Raw genomic sequence first — 21,790 nt, 5'->3', positions numbered from 1 at the left:
TATAAATGTGGTTAACTATATAAACCTGGTTAACTGTATAAATGTGGTTAACTATATAAATCTGGTTAACTGGATAAACCAGTCTAACTGTATTAACCCGGTTAACTGTACAAACCTGTCTCACTATATTAACCAGGCAAATTGTATAAACCAGGCTAACTATAAACTTGACTAACTCTATTAACCAAGCTAATTGTATAAATCTGGCTAACTGTACAAACTTGCCTCACTCTATTAACCAGGCTAATTAGATAAACCCGGCTAATTGTATAAACTTGACTAACTGTATGAACCTGACTAACTATATGAACCTGGTTAACTGTATATACCTGACCAACTGTAATAATGAGACTAACTATATAAACCTGCCTCACTGTATTAATCTGGCTAACTATATCAAACTGGCTAATTATATAAACCTGGCTATCTATATTAGCCAGGCTAACTGTATTACCTCAAATCATCTCAAGAGTGCAACCATCTTTATGGTTATGTTTGATGAAGTTCTTATCTCTACAGATTAAAATAGCAGCCACTATTACAACTTCTCCAGTAAAGTGAACTGCCAGTGCTCGCTGTGCTAATAGCAAACATGTAGAAATGTTATTCCCATTATCACACAGCTTCTCCAAGACAGCAGAGGGCAACAGTGCAGTCCATATCTGGACAGAACCTATTTGCTCTGGTGGAGAGAGCCTACAACAAGGGGTATTCATTTTAATATTTGAGTTTGGCTGACGTCAGGAAGCATTGAGTCACACAAAGACTTGTGAAGATCTGGAACTCACCCCTCAGAAATATTATCGAGACTGGGGCTCAGTTCAAAACTGAGATTTATAGAGTTCTGTGAGACAAAAGGTGTTGAGAATGTTTCAGAAAAACAAAAGCAGTTTTAAGGGGTTTATATTTGTAGTGGTAACATTAGAAATAAGGTCTACTTGTAAGTAGTCTTAATTTAATGTTTTTGTATAGGGAAGGGTTAAAAACTATAGTTAGATTCCTGCTGAATAAAGGTGTTTGTATATGTGGGGGGGTTTGCTCAATTCAAACTGTGCTTCTATTGTGCTAAGAGAGGGTTACAGCATGAAAAGTAAATAAGCTAACGGAGACAAGTAACCGTTGCTTAGCAAATGGGGGAATTTTAATGCAGGAAGTCTGTACCCAGTTAGTTTACAGTTGAAGACAGATACCAGGGAGTGAGCAATGCTCAACTCTGCCAGTAGAGAAAGGACTGGACAGGAGAAAAGGGCTGCAAAAGGCTGACTTTCCATAGAACCAGATACTGTCCGGATAACCAGGGAATTTGGGCAGAAAGGATATCTTCGGAAGAGTGAAGTAAAGAGAACAGAGACCAGGATATTGTTCAGGAGAATTCAAGAGAGAAGCAGACAAAGTGTTGTGAGTGAAAGAGTCAGTTGCAGTAACCAGGTTAAAATGGGAAAGTAGACTTCAGAGGTAAATCAAAACTTTGATACCATTTCTGTCGCGTCTGAAAATTGAGGGTTAAAACAATTGTGAATGGTTTGTGCAGCAATCAAGACAGAGAAATCCAGAAGGGGAAGTTGTAAAACCTGGCTGCTGAAAGTGGAGTGGAAGCTTTGCTTAAAAGTGTAATTTGAAATAGCTGGACTGGATTTCGGAAATGCAAACTGCTAATGGAAAGCATTGTTGCAAAAGAAGATTTTAAAGCGTGTTTCTGGGGTGTGGCGTTTGAAAACTGTCATCATCGAGGAGAATTCTGAGGAGAAATCAGAGACATTCACTGGGGCTCAGAGAGGAGTGAGTGTTTTGACACAGTGTGTTTAAAGAGGCCATTGTGTTACTGAAACCATTATAGTTTAAATTATAAACTGTAACCCACCTTAAAGTCTGTGTGTATTTGTGAAGCTATGGAGGAGGGGGGAGTTAAGGAGCATTGTATCATAATCCAACTTTTCATGTATAGTGGATACCTACTTTCCTGTGATCAGTGGTCTGAGACTCTGTTCCTCTGTGTTTTATTAAAAGCTACAGTCTTTTGAGCCAGGTTTCCATCCTGGGACCTTCCTGTAGAATCCCTGCAGTGCAGAAAGAGGCCATTTGGTGCAATGACTCTGCAGTGACTTTCTGACACAGTATCTTACTCGGGCCCTCCTCTCCATCCTATCCCCATAACCTCATACATTTAGCATGGCCAATCCACCTAACCCGCACAATTTTAGACACTAACAGGTCAATTTATCATGGCCAATCCACCTAACCTGCACACCTTTGGACTGAGGGAGAAAACCAGAGCACCCAGAAGAAACCCACGCAGATATGGGGAATTATAGAATCATAGAATCTCTACAGTGCAGAAGAAGGGGAATAGACTCATTGGGTCTGCACTGTTCACAATCCCATTGAGGCCCACATATTTTCCCTAGCCAGTCCCCCTGACACTAGGGTCAATTTAGCATGGCCAATCCACCTAACCTGCACATCTTTGGAGTGTGGAAGGAAACCGGAGCACCTGGAGGAAACCCACACAGACACGGGGAGAACATGCAGATACTGCACAGATAGTTACCTGAGGCGGGAATCAAATTTAGGCCCCTGGCTCTGTGAGGCAGCAGTGCTAACCACTGTGCCGCCGTGCTGCCCCGTTACAACACCAACTGGGATTGTAACAGATTACAGAACCAGGATAGGTAGATAATATAGAGCAGTTGGTGGATGAAACAGACTTAAAGGGCTGAATTGCCTCCTCCTGCACCTGTTGTGCCTGCTTAATAATTTGCCGTACAGGAAAGAAAATGATTATGTTACTGTTTCTGCAGGGTATAATTTTTTTTGCCTGACCGTTACACTCCCGAAAAGGAAACCTCAAAATCATTGCGTAATATTTGTCTTACCAAATAAAATTTAGCCACAAATTGGGTTAACACTCAGGATTATTCTCCCCAAAATGTTTGAAACACGTTGGGGTGGGGGAAGAGAGAGAGAGAGAAAGCTTTCTTCTTGAGGAAGTGGTGTCTCTTTCTGGGATTTGTTGTGTGTTGAATCTGGGTAAAGGGCAGTGTGGCTTTTCTCTAAGAGCACACTGTGCCTGTGTTCCTCTGCAGTCAGGCAGCAGAGTTTATACAAAGGCAGCCGCCTCCAGCAATCCATGCCAGATTAACTGGCCTAATTGTGTGTTAGCCACTCAGAACAGAGGCAAGTGTGGAGGAGCCTGACTTTTCCAGCCCCTTGACCCCTCACTCTGTCGACAATGGGAGAAGCAGAGAATCGCAGAGCTTAATTACAATATAAACCCAATTAGTCTGCTGCATCCTTCCATTATTGCAAACTGTTAGCAGGTGTAGAGTTATTAAAAAAAAAGGACGGGAGTCATTTTGAGATTTTGATTCTTTATTTAATGGCCTGTAACTATTTAAGTGAAACTTGAGAGAGGCGGGGGATCTTCCCCTGACCCTGCGTGCCAGGCTGATTTGGGTGTTTTGTAGGGCTAGCTTTACGGTGCTGAGCTATTTCTGTCCACTCATTCAGAACAGAACTGCTTTATTTCAGTAAATACTCTCCTATTCTGATGTGTTTTTCATGTTAACACCACAGACAGCCTCCGGCACAATTTCTGATCTTACCTCACAGGGACAAGAGCCAGATGGTTTAATGAGACAAACCTGACCCATTTCTCCAATTGGCACGCACACACATGCACACACACACACACACACACACGCACTCGCATGCACACACACACGCGCACATACATGCACATGTGTGGATTCATGTTTGAGTGTATGTACATATGTGTGTGAGTGTATGTGTGTGTGCGCACATATATGTATCTGAATGCACACACACATATGCACACGCACGCACGCAGACATACACACACTCACACGTTCACACACACATAATGCACTCGCACACACACACACACACACACACATGCACGTGCACACGCACACACACAGGAACGAACACACATGAATGCATGCATACACACATGCACACACGCTCCTACACACACTCGTGCATGCACACATACATGCACATAAACTCAGTCACACACATACAGACATACATACACAGACATTCAGATACACACACATGCACATACACACTCTCACATACACACATATGTGCATACACTCAAACATGCATCCACATACACATGCACAAATACACACATGCACACACATACAACACACATACACTTGCACACACACATACACACACTCAAACACATACACTGTCACGCTTATATACGCAGACACGCATATGTACACCCACTCACACTCATATATACATATGCACACACATACAAATACAGAAACATACACATGCACACAAATGCTCACGCAGACATACACCTGCAAATACAGAAACATACATACACAAGTACACCCACATACACATGCACACACACACACATTCATGCATACACAAATACAGAGACATGAATACACATGTACAAATACAGATATATGCACATGCACACACACACAGACATCATACACACATACGCCTATATAATTACGTAGACAAACACCTTTTCAACCTGGGTGTACTGGGAGAATTGCAACTAAACATACACCCGAAATATTACACAAGTTACCAAACGTGTATTGCAGGCGACACATTCAAACCAAATTGTATCTGATGTGTGCAATGGGACAGCACCTTTCAGTCAGTGTACAGGTAAGAAGGAGACTGATCAGAGACATTGAGATTGTGCTTTGTGTCTGATCTCAGTCCAACAAGGAATGTAACAAACCACTCACTGCACACTCAGCCTTTCTTGACTGGAAACACAAAGTCATGTGACGGCCCCGTGTCGACAATGCCTGCTCCCTCACAAAGGAGCGTTTGCCAAATGACAGATGGATATTCTGCAAAATATTTTGCTTTTCATCGCCGTGCAGTTCGTACACGGGCGAGAGACGCGTCCGGTGACAGATGGATTCCGTCAACATGCTGATTGAACAATGCTGGGTACCTTTGGCAAAAGCCAGAGTTATACTGCTCCCTAGTGGCCTGCGATGGACAGACCCGAGTGGCCAGAGAGAGCGAGAATGGACACTTCACAAACATCACACAGAACCAATCAGCCATCCACATCAGTGGGATATAAATACAATGTTCTCAAATCGAATAAAGAAGGCCAGCCCTTCGAAGAATTAGCAAATACAGACAAAGGCTATCACAGCAACACAATACTTCTGTTTTAACTCACACACTTATTATTAAGGTTTGTTAGCATAAGTTTGTAACATTAGAATCTCCACAGTGTGGAAGGAGCTCATTCAGCCCATTGAGTCTGCACCGACTTCCCATGTAAACATCCCACTAATCCCCCAGTTTATATGTACCTAAAGGGGCAATTTATCATGACCAATCCACCTAACCGGCACGTGGAATCATAGAATCCATGTGCAGAAGGAGGCCATTCAGCCCATCGGGTCTGCACTGACCGCAATCCCACCCGTGCCCTATCCCCGTAACCCCACGCATTTACCCTAGCTAGTCCCCCTGACACTAAGGGGCAATTTAGTACGGCCGATCCACCTAACCCGCACAACTTTCGGACTGTGGGAGGAAACCGGAGCACCCGGAGGAAACCCACGCAGGCACAGGGAGAAGGTGCAGACTCTGCACAGGCAGTGACCCAAAGCGGGGACCGAACCCGGGTTCCTGGCGCAGTGAGGCAGCAGTTCTAACCCACTGTGCCACCCAAACTAAGATGACAAAACTCATGACACAGATTACATTTTTCATAAATGTAAAAGTGGATAATGTCAGTGAAGTAGGATATCTTCAAATTTCACATTAGTTTGGCTGATTTTTGCTGCGATTAGGGACTGTCGTCCTTCACTGAAACTACAATTGATAATGCAGAAATTAATTTTGTTTTTTTTTAAATTCATTCCCGGGACGTGGGCCTTGCCAACAAGCCCAGCAATTGTTGCCCATCCCTAATTGCCCCTGAGGAGGTGGTGGTGAGCTGCCTTGCTGAATACAGCTGAACCGTATGTTAGAGCATTTCACAGGGCTGTTCAGAATCAAATGCGAACAAATTGATTCGTTAATGCATGGATCACAATTACTCCAATTATAAATCTGTTCATGATTTTGTACATTAATTGGAGTAACCTCAATAGCGAGGCAAATAAATAACCGAGGCTTTCCCTTCCCAAACGCACAACATCTCAGCAACAACGTCGGAGAAAAGAATCACTTATTTCAGCTCATTTACTGGGAATACGGAACGATGCTGATCTTTCTCGCAAGATGTTCCTAATGTTCTGATTTTATAACAACGCTTGAATTAGTCATCTGAAAAATAACCCAGGATTTCTGAAAGTTAGCATCGTAGAGCCATAGAGATTTACAGCATGGAAACAGGCCCTTCCGCCCAACTTGTCCATGTCACCCTTCTTCTTTACCACTGAGTTAGTCCCAATTGCCCACATTTGGCCCATATCCCTCTATACCCATCTTACCCATGCAACTGTCTAAATGCTTTTCAAAAGACAAGATTGTACCCGTCTCTACTACTGCCTCTGGCAGCTTGTTCCAGACACTCATCACCCTCTGTGTGAAACAATTGCCCCTCTGGACACTTCTGTATCTCTCCTCTCTCACCTTAAACCTCTGCCCTCTAGTTTTAGACTCCCCTACCTTTGGGAAAAGATATTGACTATCAAGTTGATCTGTGCCCCTCATTATTTTGTAGACCTCTATAAGGTCACCCCTCAGCCTCCTACACTCATTTGAATGTCTTTGAACATGTTCCACATGAGGTCCTATTTAATGGGGGTGATGCCCACTGGCTGGAGCATTGGTCAGAGCCCTGTTCTACCTCCTTTGGGGAAGGCACCGTGTATTAAAAGCCAATCAGGCACTTAGCTGGGCAGCACCAGATGGTCCCCAGATTCAAGGACCCCAGGGAAGGACATCCCTCCCTAGAGAGCTGCTGGCCAATCAGAGGCCGAAAGTTGTGCATTGACCAATAGTGTGTCTGGGGAGGTGGTGATTCACCGGTCATGCACTGTCCAAGGCCCAGGATAGCCAATGGACACAGGCTACGGTATATCTGTGTACAGTAGTGTCGCTCACTGAAGGAAAGGGATGAGGAGCCCCTGAGAAAGTAGCTCAAGTATGTCTTGGTCTTACATAATCTTTGTAAATACTCAATGGTCGCAAACTTCCAGCTCTTCACACTGGCAGAGTGTTCCAACCCCACTGACAGCTCATCCCTGCTGTGTGTTCCCTGGCAGAGTGTGGTGTTAACAACAGGAAGTCCCATTGGCAGTGGTGGGACCAGAAGATCCCGTCGCTGGCCGATGAGGGGGGATCTTATAGAGACGTATAAGATAATGAAGGGGATGGATAGGGTAGAGGTAGAGAGATTCTTCCCGCTCAGAAAGGACAGCAGGACTAGAGGGCACAGCCTCAAAATAAGGGGGGAGCAGTTTAGAACGGAGTTGAGGAGGAACTTCTTCACTCAAAGGGTGGTGAATCTCTGGAATTCTCTGCCCATTGAGGTGGTGGAGGCTGCCTAGTTGAATATATTTAAGTCACGGATAGATAGGTTTTTGATAGATAGGAGGATTAAGGGTTATGGGGAGACAGCGGGAAAGTGGAACTGAGCCACGACAGATCAGCCATGATTTTATTGAATGGCGGGGCAGGCTCGAAGGGCTAGATGGCCTACTCCTGCTCCTATTTCTTATGTTCTTATCTCCCACTGCCAAGAAACATGCAACAGGGCAGCCAACCAATCCCAGTGAGTATCTAAACATATCTTCAACCAAAGGCCAGTGTCACCATCTAATTCTCTTCTAGAGGACAAAGATCATGAAGCCCGAAATGAAACCACAATAACAACAATGTGATTTGCAGGGTGGGGCTTCAGCAGAAAGGGCTGGGTGTCCCGTCCCCACCCCTGCCCCCGCTCTGATCAGGCACCGAGTGCCTTTGTCAAGGGTCTCTCCTGGAAGCCCCCAGCAACTCCAACAGGGTGCACTTCTTGGGCTCTTTGCTTGGCTATTGCCTGGTGTCGGGGTCCGAGACCCAAATCCCAAGGCTTATTGTGGAGCCAGACCAGGTGCCAACAATTCTCCTAGTTTTGGCATTAGTTTGGGGATAAGATGCTTCACTCCAGCAGTAATTCCACTGGCAAATTAGAGATCTTCTTTCATAACAAGTTTCAGAGTTTAAATATAACTCTGGCAAAATGAAATTTTCAGAGATTTTGCTTTTTCAGAGCGACTTGCAGACTCCTACCTTTAAACAATCCCAGCATGAACTGAACAGAAAGCTGCATCTTTTTTGCTATATATCTAGCTCCTCCCATTGATCACATTATCACATGACCCTGCATTCCTAAACCAACCTTCCATTCCTTTAATCAAAAATGCCAGGAGACCTTTTCTTTTGCAAACTAAAGTCCACTAGCTCTCTTTTAAGTAGAGACTACATAGGCATCTGAGCTATATTCCTTCCAGACATACTGACTGCCTGTAGAAAAAAACTAGATCTTAAAACATTCCCCTCAAACATAAAATATATCAATAGCACAGTATCATCACACCTGCCTGTCACTGATTGAATACCATGACAGCAGAATGAGGCTTTTAAGTAGGCATTAATTATGGGTGTCCAAAGAGCACCCCTCCTCCCCCACCCCGGTCTCAGACTTTATCAAGACAGAGATGGGAGGGCAGTGAATCCCCAGCTGCTACTCTCCCACTTCTTTAAAAGACCCCAGCACCAAAGGAAGGCATTCAAATCATTTCCCTTTGTATTCTCTTCATGTTTTTCCGCCATCCACCTCTTCGGATGTAGTTTGGTATGATTAACTGTGCTGTTTAATATTGTTTAGTAAGTTGCGCACCTCAACACTGTTACAAGTTCTTTTTGAAATATCTTACTGACCTGGATTTGTTATACAGGATAGAATTTCAAACTCAGAAATATGGCAAACTGTTTTAAGAATAGTAGTAGAGTTCAGAATCATAGAATACCTAGAGTGCAGAAGGAGGCCATTCAGCCCATCGAGTCTGCACCGACCACAATCCCATCCAGGCCCTATTTATGTAACCCCATGTATTGATCCTAGCGAATCCCCCTGACACTAAGGGACAAGTCGCCATGATCAATCCACCCAACCCACACATCTTTGGACTGTGGGAGGAAACCGGAACACCCAGAGGAAACCCACACAGACACGAGGAGAACATGCAAACTCCTCACAGTCACTCAAGACTGGGATCGAGCCCAGGTCCCCGGAGCTGTGAGGCAGCAGGGCTAACCACTGTGCCACTGTGCTGTATTGGCACAATATTGAATAGACCAGGGTGAGACAATTCCTTACTTATCATGTAAAGTAAATTAGAGTAAGATTTATTTATTAGTGTCACAAGTAAGGCTTACATTAATACTGTTACTGTGAAATTCCCCTAGTCGACACATTCCAATGCCTGTTCGGGTCAATGCACCTAACCAGCAAGCCTTTCGGAATGTGAGAGGAAACCAGAGCACCTGGAGGAAACCCACGCAGACACGGGGAGAACGTACAACTCCACACAGGCGGTGACCCAAGGCCAGGAATCGAACCTGGGTCCCTGGCGCTGTGAGGCAGCAGTGCTAACCCACTGTGCCACCGTGCCGCTAGTGTGTCAACTTTTTTTACACTTCTTATGTAAGCCCTAAGACCAGACACAGTATGTGGCTGAATGGGGAAGGAATCATTTCCTCCCTATCCCTGCCGATAGTTTTGCGTTGACTATGGAAAGACGCACATTGCCATTCGATGATCTCTCCTTCTCTCACCCTCAGTGGAAAACCTTTGCTCTGACTTAACCAACTCTTTAAACATTTCCATATCGACATTGGGAACAAAGAATTTCTTATTAAAGTGCTTACTTATTCAGACCATTATTGAATTTCATGTTTTCATTAAGCGCGTCTGCTGATTGAAGAAGATCAGATATGGAGTGAGTCATGTCATTTGAGGCTTTTGTAAAGTCTTGAACTGTACTGTCAGGTTACTGATCTGCATACACTCCTCAATGGGTGCATGTTTCTAACAGGAAGAAGTGACATTCCCAAGAGTCAAACACACATTCCTCCACAGAGAGTGTGAGCTTTCTTGTGCATCTTGTTTGAGAAAACACATTCTACAGTAGAGTTTATCTCTGGGAGTTTACACACCAGCCAGCCAATAATTAGCCCATGAGTACGTTACCGTGCATTAAGCCCAGATGACAGTGGGAATTGTTAGTGAAAAGAATAAACTGACACGTTATTGAGGATGAGGCAAAGGCCCTCAAAGCTCTTTCCTCGGTGAAAGGCTTTGCAAGTTATTAACATTTCCTCCGGAGAGAAATAGACAAAAAAACAATGAAACTTGGGAATTTCTCCTGCAGACAGTTCTTGTCTTGACAACCTCCTTTGCGAACGTTCACACTAATTCAATGCATTATTCATTTGACACTCTTCAAACTAATCAGCAGAAAGGGCATAAAAAGACATTTAGTATAATAAGAGTACTCACTCATAATTGCCCAACTATTCCTCCTGATGTTGCACCGTGATTGATAATACTTACTGGGAATGTGATCGCTGTTGATCTAAGAATCCCCCAAAAAAATACTGAAATTGTCTTTAACACTCGAGGCATTTCACCTCTTTAAATCCTCAGGGTCTTTATGTGAAATACACTTAGCTACAGCAAAGATCACCTGGGTAAGTTAATCGCACAACTTTCTTATTGTTCATTTGTCAATATGCCAGCTCTTTCTAAGAACACAGAGAGAATCACAGAATAGAATCATACAATCCCTACAGTGTAGAAGGAGGCCATTCAGCCCATCGAGTCTGCACCAACTACAATCCCATCCAGCTCCTATCCCCATCACCCCACATATTTATTCTGCTAATCCCCCTAACACTAGGGTCAATTTATCATGGCCAATCAGACTAACCTGCTGGACTGTGGGGGGAAATCGGAGCACCCGGAAGAAACCCACACAGACACGGGGAGAATGTGCAAACTCCACACAGACAGTGACCCGAGGCCAGAACCGAACCCGGGTCCCTGGCGCTGTGAGGCAGCAGTGCTAACCACTGTGCCACCGTGCCATCCATGATGCAAGTAAATGAAGAAAACTTGGCTGATTGTGTTAAAGCACGCGTGTAAATACAATGCTTCCTGTAGGAGATTCGAAACACCGCTCTGCTGTTCTGAAATTGCTGTTTAAATAAAACTAATGGATTAAGACCTTTGGTGAAATAGGGCACAGGGCCCCCGTCCAACACCAACATCTCCACATTGTGAAATAGGGCACAGAGGCTTTTCACAGGATGTGGGTGTTGCTGGCTAGGTCAGCATTTATTGCCCATCTCTAATTGCCCTTTGAGAAAGTGGTGGTGAGCTGCCTTCTTGAACCTGCTGCAGTCCCTGTGGTGTAGGTACACCAACAGTGCTGTTAGGAAGGATTTCCAAAATTTTGACCCAGCCACAGTGAAGGAACAGCCAATATATTTGCAAGTCAGGGTGGTGAGTGACTTAGGGGGGATCTCCAGTTGGTGGTGTTCCCTAGGTATCTGCTGCCCTTGACGTTCTAGGTAGTGGTTGTGGGTTTGGAAGGTGCTGTTGAGGGAGCCAGGGTGAGTTGCTGTAACGTATCTGGGATATGACACACCCAGCTGCCAGTGACGGAAGGAGCGATTACTAATTTGATGGATCAAGTGGGTTTCTTTGCCCTGGATGGTGTCGAGCTCCTTGAGTAGTTTTGGAGCTGTAGCCATCCAGGCAAGTGGGGAGTATTCCATCACATTCCTGGCTTGAGCCTTGTAGATGGCGGACAGGCCTTGGAGACTCAGGAGGTGAGTTACTGGCTGCAGGATTCCTCGCCTTTGATCTGCTTTGTAGTCACACTATTTATATGGCAGTTCTGGTCAATGGTAGCACCCAGGATGTTAATAGTGGGGAGATTCAGTGATGCTAATGTCAGTGAGTGTCAAGGGGCGATGGTTAGATCCTCTCTTATTGAAGATGGTCATTGCCTGCCATTTGTATGGTGTGAATGTTACCCTGCCACTTACCAGCCCAAGCCGGGGTATTGTCCAGGTCCTGCTGCATTTGGACATGGGCTGTTTCAGTATCTGAGGTATCACAGTGGGAGTGGAGAATCCTGCCCAGTGTCCTGCTTTTTGGGCTAAATTTTACAGCTCCCATCACAGAGGGGCGGAGCTGGAAAACCCAAGCTATTCAAAGGTCTTTGGCGAGAGAGGAAAATCCCAGTAGCGGAAAACTTCACCCATACGGTGTGTGGCAGGCTCCTCGCCAACACATTGCCTGCTGACACCACCGAGTCAGCCAATCTGCTTAGTATAAAACACATTCCCGAAACTTCTCCCATCAGCCAGTGATGCCTCACTGTGCCACTGAATAATGCAGTTACAGCCTGTAGCTTGAGGCAAGAAGAGAGACGCATTGTGCAGTGTTCCAGTTAGTCAATGTCATTGGTATCAGGCTGCTGTAAATACCGTGAATGTTCATCCTGAAATGACAAGAAATGCTAGTCAGAACACGAAATTAATTGGAAGAAGATCAGTGATATGTACTTAAAGAGGTCTTCATTTTCAGCCTAAACTCAATCAAGATGGGCAAGGTCTATAGCACAGTAAGAAGTCTCACAACACCAGGTTAAGGTCCAACAGGTTTATTTGGTAGTAAATGCCACTAGCTTTCGGAACACCGGTCCTTCGTCAGGTGAGTGGGGAACCAAATAAACCTGTTGGACTTTAACCTGGTGTTGTGAGACTTCTGACTGTGTTTACCCCAGTCCAACACCGGCATCTCCACATCAAGGTCTATAACCACAGGGATATATGAAATAGGATTAGGACAAGGCCATTCAGCCCCTCAAGCCTGTTCCACCTTCAATCAGATCATGGCAGATTTGTTTGTATTTCAAATTCCATATTATGTATGGAGCCCCAATAACATTGATTCCTTTATCTAACAAGAATCAATCTATCTTTGTCGTAAGAAAATTCAATGACCCCACTTCCACCATGTTTTAAGGCAGAGAGTTCCAAGGTTGCACAACTTTCTGAGTCAAAAACATTCTCCTCATCTCTGTCCTGAAAAGGTGATGCCTAATTTTAAAACAGATCCCCCTCGGTGACACTGTAGCACAGTGGTTACCACTACTGCCTCACAGTGCCAGGGACCCAGGTTCAATTCCTGCCCTGGATCACTACCTGTATGAAGTCTGCATGTTCTCCCTGTGTCTGCGTGGGTTTCCTCTGGATGCTCCGGTTTCCTCCCACAGTCTGAAAGACATGCTGGTTAGGGTGCGTTGGCCATGCTAAATTCTCCCTCAGTGTACCCGAACAGGTGCCGGAGTGTGGCGACTAGGGGATTTTCACAGTAACTTCATTGCAGTGTGAATGTAAGCCTACTTGTGACACCAATAAATAAAGTTTAAGACTCTAGTTCTGGGCTCACCCACAACAGGAAACATCCTTTCCATATCCACCTTGTCGCAACCATTCAGGATCTTATATCCTTCAATCAAGTCACTCCCTCACTCTCCTAAACTCCAGCCCAGTCTGTCCAAACTTTCCTCATTAGACAACCCACTCATTTCAGGTATCAATCTCGTAAGCCTCCTCTGAAACGTGCCCAATACATTTACATCCTTTCTTAAATAAAGAAACCAAGGATTGAGATATTTGAAATATTGGCCACAACTTTCTGTCCGTTCACGTCAGCAGGATCCCTGGTCCCACCGACAGCGTGCTCCCACCACGGAGTTCCCAGTGGAGAGGGGCTGCATTCAAAGGGAACTCTGTAGATGATAGAACATAGAACACTACAGAACAAACAGGCCCTTCGGCCCACAAGCTGTGCCAATCATATCCATACCTACCAAGCCATAGAACTATCTGTAACTCCCAATCCCATTAAATCCCATATACTCATCCAGAAGTCTTTTAAAAGACCCCAGCGAGTTCACCTTTACCACCACTGACGGCAGCCAATTCCACTCACTCACCACCCTCTGAGTGAAAAACTTACCCCTGACATCTCCTCTGTACCTGCTCCCCAGCACCTTAAACCTGTGTCCTCTCGTAGCGACCATTTCAGCCCTGGGAAATAGCCTCTGAGAATCCACCCTATCTATTCCACTCAACATTTTATAAACCTCTATCAGGTCGTCTCTCAACCTTCGTCTCTCCAGGGAAAAGAGACCGAGCTCCCTCAACCTATCCTCATAAGGCATGCCTCCCAATCCAGGCAACATCCTTGTAAATCTCCTCTGCACCCTCTCAATAGCTTCCACATCCTTCCTGTAGTGAGGCGACCAGAACTGATGATGGAGGGATCAGAAAAGCCCACCACCAACCAATGGCAGGCCACCTCCCTGTGGCGAAACATGTGGCAGGTTGTATGGAAAATCGCATCCACGGTCTCACCGACACTCTTTATAACTGAAGCATAACATCCTTACTTTTATCTTCAATTCTTCTTTTAATAAAGGATAGTTTCCATTAGTCTTAATTACGTGCTGTATCTACATTGTAACCGTTTGTGGCTCATGCACTAGCTCATCCAGATCCCTCTGCATCTCTGTATTCTGCAGTTGTCTTTGGTTAAATGATGCTCTGCTTTTTTATTCTTCCTGCCAAAGTGAACTGCTTCACATTTTCTCACATTATACTCTATCTGCCACATTTTTGCCCGCTCACTCAACCTATCTGTATCCAACTGCAATCTCCGTACGTCATCTTCACAATGTCCTTTCCTATGTTTCTTAGCCCACAAATTTAGCCACCATTCCTTCGCTCCTTTTATCTAAGTCGCTGATGTACATTGTAAAGAGTTGAGGCCCCGGCACAGACCCCTTCAGGACCCCACTCATCACATCCTGCCGATCAAACAAAGATTTATTCATGCACATTCTCTGTTTTCTGCCAGTCAGCCAATTTTCCTTCGGGGCTCAGATGTTGCCCCGTTACATATATATTGCCCCCCTACACCTCATGAACTTTTATTTTCCACAATAATCTTTGATGTAGCATCTTATCAAGAGGAAATCCAAGTCCAGTATATCTACAGGTTCCCTGTTATCCACAGAGCAGGTTATTCCTTCAAAGAACTCCAATAAGTTGGTTAAACATGGCTTTCCTTTCACAAAACCTTGCTGACTCACCCTGAGTTTTCCTATGTGCCTACCTATGACCTCCTTAATGAGAGGCCTTCGATAAGGGGTAGCAAATTTAAAGCAGAGTTGAGGAGAAACTACTTCTCCCAAAGGAATCTGTGGAATTCGCTGCCCCAAAGTATGGTGGATGCTGGGACAGTGAGGAAATTTAAGGAGGAGTTAGACAGATCTTTAATCGGTAATGGGTTGAAGGGTTATGGGGGAGAAGACAGGAAAATGGGAATGAGGAGCTTATCAGCCATGATCGAATAGCAGAGCGGACTCAATAGGCCGAATGGCCTAACTCTTACGAACTTCTGACTGATTCTAAAATCTTCCCCATGACAGATGTCAAGCTAACTGACCTGTTTTCTCTCTCCTCCACTTCTTGAATAGTGGGGTTATATTTATTACTTTGTAATCTGATGGAACCTTTCCAGAATCTAGGGAATTTGGAAAATTAACACTAGTGCATCTGCTACCTCATTAGTTATCTCTTTTAAGACCCTGGTATGAAGTCCATTGGGACCTGGAGACTTGTCAGTTCACAGCTCCATCAGTTTGTTCAATACTGCTTCCCTAATGATTGTAGTTTCACCAAGTTTCCATCTCCCTTCCACCTCCTGGTTTGCAGCTATTACTGGAATGGCACTTGCATCCTCTATAGTGAAGACAGATGCAAAATATTTGTTCATGTTATCTGCCATTTCCTTATTATCTACTATGAACTCCCATTCTCACTTCCCAGAGGACCAACACTCACATGCTATCCATTTTTAATTTCTAGCTAACTTTCCATCATACTCAAATTCTTCATCCCAATTAAGCTTTTAATCTTCTCTGTCATTCTTTATATTCTGACCAATCATCTGACCTGTCACTCGTTTGTGTGTTTATATGTTTTTTTTTCCTTTAATTTGTTGCTTTCCTCAATTTCTTTCATTAATCACAAACGGTGGGTCATCCCTTTGAAATTATCCTCAATATTAGGCATCGACTTAACCTGCGTATTCTGAAAACAGTCTGAGGATTCAGGGTAGACCATTTAGGACGGAGATGAGGAGATATTTCTTCACCCAAAGAGTGGTGAGCCTGTGGAATTCATTACCACAGGAAGTAGTTGATGCCAAAACATTGAATGTACTCTAGAGACAGCTGGGTATAGCACTGGGGGTGAATGGGATCAATGGATATGGGGAGAAAGCAGGATTAGGCTATTGAGTTGGACGATCAGCCATGATTGTGATGAATGGCGGAGCAGGCTCGAAGGGCCAAATGGCCTTCTTCTGCTCCAATCTTTTACATTTCTATGTTTCTAATATCCCAATTACGAATGACAAACATTGAAATAAAACTCAATCATCCATTATTAAAGGACTGATTGATTCTCAAAATATCTCAATGCAAAGTCAAAAGGTCTGTCGCAGACTGAAACATTTAAAAACAAATAGATTACTGTACAGGAATGGCCAGAAACTGTAGAGAGAATATTCTTCCAATCAGCAAACTGTCAGCACTGCACATCTCCGGCCCGTGGAGTTACCTCAGTAAAATTTAAAAGTTAAAGCTCAAGTAGCACGTAAAAACACACTGCGAAAGGCTCCAAGGCAGTTTCAGGTCATACTGAATCCTGATGTGACAGTCAGTTACCTTCTCGCTTTCATCCATTTCTGAAATCACTCCGGCATTTGTGAAAGTTGGATTTACAAATCAGCTCCTGAGGGCACTCACCTTGCAGCATCTCACATTTTGAAAAAGAAAAGTTTTTGAGTTGGATTGTGTGTGAGTTTAACCAGGTTTGGGTTGTCTGTGAGAATAACCTGTTTGTGGTTCTGTCACTGAGGAATGATGGAACTCCCCCCACCCCCAAATAATCCCCACGCACAAAGTTCACTCTGGGCATCCCTGGAGTAACTTTTGTCCTTGTGGGTTGCGTTGGGATTATCTGTCTGACTTTCAGTCTACCTGTGTTACGATCTGCGCACAGTCTGATAACGTGTAATAAACAATTCAAACTCACAGTTGATAGTTGAGTTACACACCAAGATTTCACATTTTAAAACTTTGTGAAGTTTTAACAAATAACTTTTTAACAATAAATAACAAATAACTAAAAGCAAAGGACTATTTTCAATAGAAACCTGGCTGGATTACAAACTGGAAGTTACATTCCCACACGCCCCTGGTAACCTTTCACTCCCTGGTTTATCAACATCTATCTAGCCTTAAAAATATTCAAAGACTGTTTCCACTGCCTTTTGAGGAAGAGAGTTCCAAAGACTCACCACCCTCTGAGAGGAAAAGGTTCTCCTCAACACTGTCTTAAGCGAGAGAACTCTTATTTATAAACTGTGACCCCAGTTCTCGATTCTCCCACAAGAAAGCATCCTCTCCACATCCGTCCTGTCAAAACCCCTCATCATCTTCTATATTTCAGTCAAGTTACCAATTACTCTCCTAAACTCCAGCAGGTACAAGCCCAACTTGTCCAAGCTTTCCTCATTAGACGACCCACCCATTCCAGGTTTTAGCCTAGTGAACTCTCCGAGCTGCTTCTAACTCATTTACATCGGTCCTTAAATAAGGCGACCAAGACGGGTCACAGTATTCCAAATGCAGCCTCCTCAATTCCTTATACAATTGAAGCATAATCTCCCTACTATTGTAACCAATTCCACTTGCAATAAATAACATTCCATTACCTTTCCGAATTACTTGCTGCACCTGTACACCAGCCTTTTGTGATTCATGCACTAGGACACCCAGATCCCTCTGCATCTCAGAGCTCTGCAATCTCTCATCATTTCGATAATATGCTTCTTTTTTTAATTCTTCCTGCCAAAGTGGACAACTTCACATTTGCTTACATTATGTTCCATTTGCCAGATCTTTGCCCACTCACTTTATGTTCTATCCACATGTTCTTGTAGCCTCCTTATTTCCACTTCACAACTTAATGTCCTCCCAATCTTTGTGTCATTAGCAAATTTCACAAGCAAACTCAAGAAGAGCTTCTTCCCTGCTGCCGTCAGACTTTTGAATGGACCTACCTTATATTAAGTTGACCTTTAACTACACTCGATCTGTAACTGTAACCCTACATAATGCACCCTCTCCTTTCATTCTCCCCTATGTACTCTATGAACGGTATGCTTTGTCTGCATAGCGCGAAGAAACAATATATCCAATACATGTCCAATATCCAATACAGAAACACTGTACCCAATACATGTGACAATAATAAATCAATTCAAAAATATCAAATTTTGTCCCTTCACCCAGTCATTTATATAAATTGTAAAAAGTTGAGGGCCCAGCACTGATCCTTCTGACACCCTACTCACCGCATCCTGCCAACCAGAAAAAGACCCATTTATGCTTGTTTTTTTATATGAAGATTCATTGATCTAATTAGGAGTTTACTGAGTTATTGTGATCTGTTGTATAGGTACTTTTGATCCATTTCTTTTTTTTTGCAAGTAATGAGTTACCCGATGACATTGGGCGGCTCTGCAAAGAATGTTCCGTTTCCCAGTCTCGGACCCCTGGGACGCAAACCTGGCCAGCGGCCGCCGTCAGCGCTCTGGGTTCTGTACTCCTGAAACCACTGCCCCATGTCAGTCACACTCACTGCGAGGAGCTCTCTTCCGTGTGTTCCCTGACACCCTTATCCTAGAAAAATCTCCTGCCCCCTCCCCCTCACCACCAAGCCTCCCCCACCCCCCTCACCCCCACCTCTCCCCCACCCCCAATCCTTTGAGCAGGAACATTTTTCTTGTCTGAGTTTACCACCAGAACGCGCTAATTTACCTTCTTTATGTAATTACAGGACTGACAAGCAATGGAGGGGAGGTGATTCTATTCAGCAGCTAATTGCAATGCCACCTGGGGGTTAAGGCTTTTCATATTCAACATTAGAAAAGGCTAGAGAAGCTCTCAATTATTGTTTGATTTGTATGAATATACATTAAGCATCATCTCCAATCAATTGCGATAATTTCCTTTACCTGTTAACAAGGAAACTTTCACAAAATCACATGGTGTGTTAATTTTCCATTTTACAGTTAAGTATCCTATCATTTACAATAAATTTCTCTCCCAAACAAACATCAAATCTGTTTATTTAACTTCCTATTGAGTGACGAGGGTACTTTGCTGTAACCTGCTGCTTGGGTTAGCTTGTCTCTGTTTGATTCCAATGATCTATCTGATCAAGCATTGCCAACACCCCAGTCTACTCTCCAACTCTCTCGTTTTCAATCGCCATATCTTTTTAATGCATTTTGCTGTGTTTCAACCCTTGAACTTCCTACAGCGCGCAGTCTGCAAATTGATTTACAATTACATATTTCAAAAATCATTTGTTTAAAGAATCACGATCCCTTCTGGAATACATCGAAGAGTTCATGCTCAGGTCACTGGATTTTTTTTTTCCACTTCTGAATCTCTGCACATGTCCCTCATCCTGTTATTTCTTTTGGCCTTCTCCGTTGCAGATTTAACAATTCCGTTGTAAAACCTTAATTAAAGCAGGTGTTTGTGCCATAAGCAGGAAGCGGGCAAATGCAGAAACTGCCTCAGCCGATAAAAGGATGGCTGCTCCTGTGTATCTGAAGCAGAAGAAAGATGCTGAAACATTGGTGCGACTGTGGAGTTAGTTTTGTTCCATCACTGAGCCAGCACAAGCACTGTGAAGGGGGAGGCGATGGCTCAGTGATATTACTGTTAGACTATTAATCCAGAGACTCAGCTAATGTTCTGGGGGACGCGGGTTCGAATCCCGCCACAGCAGATGGTGGAATTTGAATTCAGTAAAAAAATTAAGAATCTACTAATGACCGTGAAACCATTGTCGATTGTCAGAAAAACCCATCTGGCTCAGGGCTGCACAGTGGCACAGTGATTGTCATCGTTGCCCCACAGTGCCAGGGACCCGGGTTCAACATCAGCCTCGGGTCACTCTCCTCTGTAGAGTTTGCACATTCTCTCCGAGTCTGCGTGTGTTTCCTCCGGGTGCTCCAGTTTCCTCACACAGTCCAAAAATGTGCAGGTTAGGTTGATTGGCCATGCTAAATAGACCCTAGTATCAGCGAGATTAGCAGAGTAAATATGAGGGGTTACAGGAACAGGGCCCTGGGTGGTCAGTGCAGACTCGATGGGCCAAATGGTCTCCTTCTGCACTATAGGGATTCTAAAATGTCCTTCAGGGAAGGAAATCTGCTGTCCTTACCCAGTCTGGCCTATATGTGACTCCAGCGCTACAGCAATTGACTCTTAACTGTTCTCCAAGGGCAACAAGGGATGGGCAATAAATGCTGGCCCAGGCAGCGATGCCCATGTCTCACGGACAAATGTAAAAAATCTCACCTCCTCCTGTAAACTCCCGGAGAGGCATCAAACGCTGCTAAAACCCAGGGTAAAGATGAATTTAGAGGAATTTACAAATGAAGTTGGATGTTTTCTCATTTGAATTTTGTTTATTATTTTACAGTCTGTGGGCGTCATTGGCTGACCAGCATTTATTGCCCATCCCTAATTGCCCTTGAGATGGTGATGATGAGCGGCCTTTTTGACCGCTGCAGCCCACATTGTGTAGGTACATCCCCAGTGCTGTTAGGGAGGGAGTGCCAGGATTTTGGCCCAGCCCACAGTCATGATGAAAGGCAATTCTGAAGGAATAGTGATATACGTGTTGGTTAGGGTGAATTGGCCGTGCTAAATTCTCCCTCAGTGTCCCCGAACAGGCGCCAGAGTGTAGCAACTAGGGGATTCTCACAGTAACTTCATTGCAGCATTAATGCAAGCCTACTTGTGACACTAATAAATAAACTTTAAACTTAAAAAACTTGAAACTTTAAAACTTTAATATATTTCCAAGTCAGGTTGGTGAGTGACCTGGAATTACAGAGTCATAGAGGTTTACAGCATGGAAACAGGCCCTTCGGCCCAACTTGTCCATGCTGCCCTTATCTTTAAACACCAAAGCTAGTCCCAATTGCCAGCATTTGGCCCATATCCCTCTATACCCATCATACCCATGTAACTGTCCAAACGCTTTTTGAAAGACAAAATTGTACCCGCCTCTACTACTACCTCTGGCAGCTTGTTCCAGACACTCACCACCCTCTGGGTGAAACAATTGCCCCTCTGGACTCTTTTGTATCTCTCCCTTCTCACCTTAAACCTATGCCCTCTGGTTTTAGACTCCCCTACCTTTGAGAAAATATATTGACTATCTAGCTGATCTGTGCCCCTCATTATTTTATAGACCTCTATAAGATCACCCCTCAGCCTCCTACGCTCCAGAGGAAAAAGTCCCAGTCTATCCAGCCTCTCCTTATAACTCAATCCATCAAGTCCCAGTAGCATCCTATAAAACTTTTCTGCACTCTTTCTAGTTTAATAATATCCTTTCTATAATAGGGTGACCAGAATTGCACACAGTATTCCAAGTGTGGCCTTACCAATGTCTTGTACAACTTCAACAAGACATCCCAACTCCTGTATTCAATGTTCTTACCAATGAAACCAAGCATGCTGAATGCCTTCTTCACCATTCTGTCCACCTGTGACTCCACTTTCAAGACGCTATGAACATGTAT

This window comes from Carcharhinus amblyrhynchos, chromosome 12 (assembly GCF_965287045.1).
Source record: "Carcharhinus amblyrhynchos chromosome 12, sCarAmb.v2.hapA, whole genome shotgun sequence".
Lineage (NCBI taxonomy): Eukaryota > Metazoa > Chordata > Chondrichthyes > Carcharhiniformes > Carcharhinidae > Carcharhinus > Carcharhinus amblyrhynchos.
This window is presented reverse-complemented; position numbering follows the sequence as displayed.